This window comes from Ostrinia nubilalis, chromosome 8 (genome assembly GCF_963855985.1).
Source record: "Ostrinia nubilalis chromosome 8, ilOstNubi1.1, whole genome shotgun sequence".
In the NCBI taxonomy this organism is placed as follows: domain Eukaryota; kingdom Metazoa; phylum Arthropoda; class Insecta; order Lepidoptera; family Crambidae; genus Ostrinia; species Ostrinia nubilalis.
This window is the reverse complement of record NC_087095.1, coordinates 8414839-8422770: the sequence shown is the minus strand read 5'-3', so window position 1 is coordinate 8422770 and position 7932 is coordinate 8414839. Positions and strand designations below refer to the sequence as shown.

Sequence of the window (7932 nt, the reverse complement as noted above, 5' to 3'; positions counted from 1 at the left end):
GTGAACTTCCATTTATTTATTTAAAATGCAAGTGAGCTTACAGATCGATCCAAAGCGCTCACATTGCCAATTTGAAATTACATTTAATGTTTGTAAGTACTTATATCTATTTGCCTCCTATCACATAAAAAAAAAAAAAAAAAATATGGTTAGTAGACAAAAACAATCTTAGGCTGGGTTGCACCATCTTATTTTAACTTTGACAAACGTCAAAAATCTGTCTAACTCCATAAAAAAACACCGGTTAACGTTATAATTACGCTTAAAGTTAGGTGGTGCTATCCAACCTAAGTCTGTATTCTGGGTCTAAAAGCCAACCATGAGTGTGGTTTGTTATTTGTTCACAACTTTAAACTTAAATTGCATGTGGTATTATTGTCCATCGACGTCTATGCGGTTGGATGTTGGAACTTCCACGCATCGTTTCATCATAAATCGTTAAAAGTTTATAGAAAGGCGGTCGCATATGACGGAACTTGGTTGGGTTCGTTTTTGAAAATATAGTGAGCTGGATGATTTATAACGGCGAAAAGATTTTGTACAGAACACGAGGAAGGAATAGCAATTGGGCGTTGCTTTATAGTGAAATATTTGACGATTTACTTAGATAATAAAAAGTTACTGGTTTATAAATAGCGGATAAAGATGATTGAGTTTCTTTTTGTTTGAATTACCTAGTGATAAAAGATCAATTTGTATGAAGTTACAAAAAGGACCGGCAAATGGGTGAAGCGGCTCTCTTTTGTAAATTTTGCATGTAATAATGTCAATATACTCGTTCTTTGTAGCAGCAGCTGCTAATTTCAAAATAATTAATTTAATTACTGTACAGTATCGGTACAGGATCCCAAAATCCTTGAGTTGAAATTCAAATAAAACTCCAATCTCAGAACGGAGGCGATTTAATGTTTGTAAGAAAGGTATAAGTAGTTCGGAAAAAACACAACGCTTGCGCGATCTAAAGAAGCACAGCGCCATCTATTGGTAACCTTTTGAACTTAACTAATGTGGTGTACTTACAATTTGTAAAATTATTTTTTATCACAACCATTTTGTTTATTATTATTGTATATTATATCTATGAATTTAATTATGTACTTTATTTATTTATTTATGTTATTTAATAGACTTAACAATTACACTCATTATCTTTTGAAAATGATTCTGTATTTTCATGTAAGGAATAAGTTTGTAAAGTACAAAGATAAGTTGCAAGCTTTGTCAGAGCCAGCCAGAGATTTTTGTTATTTAAGGGCTCAGAATATCGAGTTTAACACTGAAATCTTATTCGGTTGCGATAGATGCTATTTCGTAACAAAAATGTGTAGTCTGATGTGCTGCTGTATATTTACAAAAAGATATCGAAGGTTTTTGTCTCATCAAAATATGAAACTGTATAAGCCAGCCGTAAAGAGCTTTTTAATTTATTATTTTGTACGTACCTAAGGTCTTAAGTGGTTTTGTTGTTAATTATAACTAGAACTTTGGTTCTAGTTGTAATTAACTTAGTTGAATTCCAAAAATAGCCACTTTTCGAAAGAAAAGCGGCTATTTTCGGAACGTATTTATTATTATTCAGACAATATTTTGTTATTACGCAAAAGTTTGAACGCCGAATTCCTTTTTAAACAGATGAAAAGCTTAATTTGAAGTGCTCTATTATTAAATTATTGCAGAAAATGTTTTATCATGAACTTCGGGTATTTAAGATTTTCTTAGAGCTCCTTTGTACACTAAATTAACCAATTAATTACTTTTGTAAGTAAAATAATAAGGCTGAGTTGCACCACCTAACTTTGACCGTAACTTTAACGGTAACCGGTGTTTTTTGTATGGAGTTTGACAGAGGGGCCGGCGTTAGACGACACCGCGCATAACGCGACTGTAGAGATGCCCGACTTCCACGCCTTCGTCCTTGAGATGAGGCAATTCAGGGAGGAGGTACGGGCCATGCACACCCGGATCGACGCCGTGTACGGCGAGATACGGGAGCTGACGGGCCGGGTGATCCGCTGCGAGGAGAAGGTCGGAGCCGTCGAGCAGCGCCTGCACGTGATCAACCTCGCCGTGCAGAGCGGCGCCTCGGCCGGCGCGGCGCGGATGGACGCGCTCGAGCAGCGGCTGGGGGCCGGGGCGGCGCGGATGGACGCGTTCGAGCAGCGGCTGGGGGCCGGGGCGGCGCCCGGGCCGGAGGCGAGCGCGCAACTGGAGCGCACCGTGGCCGAGCTCAGGCTCGAGCTCAACGAGCGGGACCAGGAGGCCCTGCTCGCGGACCTGGAGATCGGCCACCTCCCGGAGGCGAAGGGGGAGAGCGTCGGGCACAGCGTCGCGGTGCTGGCCAGCCGGCTGGGCGTGGCGCTGGACGAGCGGGACGTGGTGTTCGCGGAGCGCGTGGGCGCGCCGCCGGCCGAGGCGGGCGGGCGCGCGCGCCGCGTGGTGGTGCGGCTGGCGCGGCGCCGCCTGCGCGACGAGCTGCTGCAGGCCGCGCGCGTGCGCCGGGGCCTGGCCGGCGAGGGCGGCGCGCGCGTCTTCATCAACGAGAGGCTGACTCGTCCCAACCGCCAGCTCTACCACCGCGTGCGCGAGGAGTGCCGCAGGCTTCAGTGGCGGTACTCGTGGACGAAGAATGGCAGAATATTTGCCCGAAGAGGTGATGGTGCGCAGGCATATCAGCTCCGATCGATGGGGGACCTCGAGAGAGTCTTCGGCCTCCCGCCAAGTTGACTGTCATCCTGTAATGTTACATTAGTTTTTAATTTTCTGTTATATTGTGCTGTACTAATGTTTTCTACATACTCATCAAAATGTAAAACGGTTTTAAATATAAAATTCTTGCACTTAAGATCATTCTTTGTATTTGTGTCTTTGATTGAGATGACTGAAGCTGTCATAGTGGACCAGATCAATTATACTTTCAAACAACCACACCTGCTTGCTTTCTTTTACTATACATCACAGGCCTTGGGTTAGTTAATTTATCGGTAGGATTCTTCAACGCAGGTTCACTATGCACAAGACATGAGGAATTTATAGTTGCTGTGGGAGAATTAGCTCCTGATATACTGGCCATAAATGAAACATGGCTACGAGAGGGGGAAAGTGACAGGGCTCCTAAGTTACCAGGATATCGACTCAGACACACACCGAGGCCCACACATGTCAGGGGTGGACGTGGTGGAGGGGTTGGTTTCTACATACGCAAGGGATTAAATGTAAAACTGTGTCAGTATCCCAATATCAACTCTTCAGTCGAGCAGATGTGGATGACTGTCAAACTGAACAACCAACACATAGTCATTGGCACCGCATATCGACCACCATGGCAGGATGTCGATATTTTCTTTGACAGTATCACAGAAGCTCTGACTTCCTTTGTAAGGGCCGATGGCATCATACTTGTGGGTGATTTCAATATTAACCTTCATGACACACACTGTGTGAAATATTGCGTTTTCACAAATTTCACACAGTCTTTAAACCTGACCCAACTTATCACCGAGCCAACCCATTTCACGGAACACAGCGCCACCCTGATTGATGTCATTTGCACAGATTTAAAAGCAAATAAGGTGTTAGTGAGGCACTCACCTGATTTGGGAGGACATGCAATGCTTCTGATGGAGTCCAAAATTAAGAAGGAGAGGCCTAAACCTCGCTGGGTGTCATACAGGCCTCTTAAAAGTATACTCCCGGACTTGTTGAGTGCCGACCTTCAGGCGATTGGCTGGAACAATATTAAACAGATCAATGATATTGACGCAATGGTTGAGGCGTTTACTTGTTGTGTGGTGAGTCTGTTTGACTTGCATGCCCCAATCAAAACTAAAAAGTTTAAAAATCCCCCTCATCCATGGATCACTGACACAATAAAGAAGATGATCAGTATAAGAAACAGTTATCACTGCCAATATAAAAAGCACAGAACGGCAAAGTTGAGGGACAGTTATAAGGAGATGAAACATCTGGTTCTGGAGGCAATTGAGAGGGAGAAATCTGCTTACTTTAACAAGCATTTCAATGGGTGCATGAAAGACTCCAAGACACTATGGAAAAATGTGAACAACACCATAGCTATAAACAGTAAGGAAGGCACAATAGACTTACCATCTACGTTTGATGCGGACCATATTAATGATTTTTTCCTCGATGTGCCAGGGGTAGATAGAGTATCCATATCAGAGCTTACTTTCTTTCAATTCCATAGGCATAAAAATTCGTCCTCCTTCTGCTTGCATACTGTTGAACCGAATGCAGTACTTAAGATCATTCAAGGTCTGAAATCCAATGCTCAGGGTAATGATGGTTTATCATTGGAGATGCTCATGCTCACTCTGCCTCATTCACTAGACGCTATCACAGCTATAATCAACCGCTCCATTACTGAGAGCAGGTTCCCTGAAGAATGGAAGGAGGCAGTCATAAAACCACTTCCGAAAAATAGCCAGCCCACTACTTTGCAAGATCTCCGCCCAATCAGCATCCTTCCCTGTCTCTCCAAAGTACTAGAAAGGATTGTGTGTGATCAATTGACTGTTTATCTAGAGGGGCATGGTATGCTTCCACAATTTCAATCGGGTTTTAGGAAGGGATATGGCACGGCAACGGCTCTGGCAGATATTGTTGATAATGCTTTGGCCGCACAAGACCAAGGGATGGTTACCCTGCTGCTGCTGCTAGACTTCTCGAGAGCGTTCGATTCCATCAATTTATCTTTGCTTTTGTCCAAGATGAGTTACTATGGTCTCGATCCAAGTGCGGTCAGATGGTTCGGTAGCTACCTGTCTGGGAGGCGGCAGTGTGTGGAGCTCATACAGTCGGATGGCCGTGGGTCACGTTCCGCCTCGCAGGTGGTGACTCGTGGCGTGCCCCAGGGCTCTATATTGGGACCCTTGCTTTACATACTGTACAGTGCCGACATAACAACACATATAACACATTGTCATCACCACTTATACGCCGATGATCTTCAGATGTATATTTCTTTTGCTCCAGATAAGTACAGAGAGGCCGTGGATTGCATAAATAGGGATCTTGAATGCATCTCTGGATGGTGTGTGTCAAATTGTCTCGTCCTTAACCCTGCAAAATCCAAGGTCATGCTTATTGGCACACCAAAACAAACATCAAAGTACAACAGTATTCCACTGAATATCTTGGTGAATGGTGATCTTGTCAAAAGAGTGAACAATGTCAAAAACCTAGGCCTTGTTATGGACAGCCACCTTAAGTTTGAGAGCCATATAGCTGAATGTGCAAGGGGATGCTTCTATCGACTCCGACTGCTTTATGGAATGAGACCTTATTTATGTGAACAGCTTCGCATTTCGCTCTGTGAGGCTCTGGTACTTTCTAAGCTTAATTACTGCGACACTGTCTATGGACCATGCCTTCTAGCCAGGACTGCAAAGCTCATTCAGCGAGTGCAGAATGCTTGTGCACGTTTCTGCTTCCACATTCCACCTAGGACGCATGTTACTCCTTTTCTGAACAGTGCCAATCGTATACGGATGGAGGCACGCAGGCGGTTGCACCTAGCGACTATGTTGTTTGGTGTGATTCACGCGAACAGGCCAAGTTATTTGTACCAGAAGCTAGCGTGGGCCCATGAGCGGGGGAGGACGCAAAAGAGAGCATGTACTCACGTCTTTCTGACTCCAAGACACCGCACTGTTGCCTTCAGGGGCTCCTTTAGGTTTGCGGCCTCGCGGTGCTGGAACGATTTACCACCGCCATTGCGCGCCCTAAAAACGAAACTCACGTTTAAGACACAACTCAAGACTTATCTTTTGTCATTGCAAAAAACTAAATATTAGTGTAAATGTATCTCACCATTGGGTTATACGCGACGCGTGTCATTGGCGATGACGCTACGTTCCGGCGCCGCGTGGGCCCCTTGAGGTGCGGAGGGACAAAGGTCTATTCTGCACCTGTCTTGCCCCCATGAACAGATTGCAACACTTTTCCTCATTAATTGAACCGCTGCCAGGTCATTCTAGACGTGGCTGCGCATGCACATGTTTTAATTGATTAATCCTTGGCCGACTTAATGTATTTCCACCATGCACGCAGAACTTTAATGCGAAAATGTGTCCAATAAATGACAGTGACAGTTGTCTTTGTCTTCTTTTTTTTTTTTCTTTTTTTTTCTTTCTTTCGAGTTGTTTTTTTTTTTTTTTTTTGTTGTCACAGATATAATGGTCCGTAATGATCTGTCATTGTGTGTGTCTTCTTCTTATTGTAAAATGCTTAAATCTAAGAATTTTCTCAACTAACTATTTGCCTATAGTCTTTTTCGCCTAGTAGTCTTTTTCGCCTAGGATGGTCCGTGTGACGTTTCGAGTTTGAAAGATTTAGAGATGTCACATAACTAAACAATAGCGATTTATCTATCGATTTTTTTTCGAAGAGTTAGTAAAACCTACTTTTGGAGAAATATTTTGTATGGGTGTTATTTAACAAAAAACATGTTTTTTTTTTTTTTAATTACAAATATTATTGTTATAATTTTTTATTGATAATATTCAAATTTTATGGTTTGTGTTCAAAAAACGATTCCTAAAAAGTGCTGGTTCTGTTTCTTTAAATTAAAAACTACTAATTTATTTTTAATGCGTTTATTAAAGTCAATAATCGAAAAATATGGTTGATTTTTGTGATGTTTTTAATAACTAAGTATTCACTGCAATCGATTAATGAACTGCGGAAATAATCGATTTTATTATACAAGAAATACCCCAGCACTAAATCTATTCCGTTTCAAACATTGCGTACATTAAATGAAAAATATTTTTGCATCATGTGTAATTGAAATATAATCAATAGACTTAGATTTTACTATATTGTTGTTTTATGATTTTATTGTTTGTATTTATGTTAGGTATAATCTGTGTTTCTTTGTTCTTTTATTTTTTTATTTTTACGGCGACCCCAGTGCCCCAAAGGTCCTTGCTGAAAATCAGTGTCGTGGCATCTTTGTCACGACTAATGCTGAGTCAGGGACCTTTTTGGCACAGGGCACTTAAAATCTATTTTTATTTTTCTTTTTTGTTTTTTTCTATGTTTTAATCTTGTATTGTGCCTATATTATGTACCTATTGTGTATTGTGCCAAATAAATAATATTCTATTCTATTCTATTCTATTTTTGACGTTTGTCAAAGTTAAAGTATGATGGTGCAACCCAGCCTTAGAATAAAATCCTATTACGCAGTGATTTTGACGTTGATGAAGATTGCTGGGATTACAGATAAAAATTCAATTGTTGATGGCACTGTGATAGGCATGAGAATATACAATATAAGTAACCAGGAATATTTTTATTTATTATTGGCATTTAGAGCATACCGAGTCCTTCCCCGATAGAGTGGTAACGGAGGAGGGGTGACATGTGACGTACATACATGACAGAAGCACATCTGAAGTCACGCTGACGTAACAATAACACCCTACCTGCTTCATAGCCATAGGAATCTCTATAATTATGCACTAAGTATACCTGTGTGCTTGCTTACCATGAGTTTACGTTAGGTGTGCTTACTAGCGAGTACGTAAAAAAATCACGTCATTGTATATGACAATTGTAGAGCGCCCCTACCCTAGCGGCTACTTTCAAAAACTATGTAAGAAAATTTTCATTGTTTTGTTTTGACGCACTCGCTAGCGAGCACACCTAATGTAAACTCATGGTAAGCACACTGTGGTATGTATGTCCGTAATCTATAGTACAAGTTTTAATTAGTTTGAGACTAATAATTTTTATAGTTGTAACAATTTTGCATAACATTAAGCTTTTAAGCATTATGCCATCGAAGATTAAGTGTTACGTAAGTACCTGATTGGCTATCTTCCAACTCCTGGCGGTTAGACCAGTAACTTTCTGACATCTACCGTACTCCAGAGACACGATAAACAGGTTGTTTTGTTGTTCCCAAAG

At 41.7% G+C, this 7932-nt stretch overlaps 1 long non-coding RNA gene across 1 annotated transcript; it reads right to left on the bottom strand.

Moving 5' to 3' along the window:
- Positions 1-2478: 2478 nt before the first annotated feature.
- On the bottom strand, positions 2479-6048 carry LOC135074172 (uncharacterized). The gene is made up of 5 exons (XR_010257765.1): positions 5830-6048; positions 5643-5741; positions 4105-5079; positions 3589-3724; positions 2479-2732 (listed from the first exon to the last, which is right to left on the bottom strand). It is a non-coding gene; the product is annotated as an uncharacterized LOC135074172 (long non-coding RNA).
- Positions 6049-7932: the final 1884 nt, after the last annotated feature.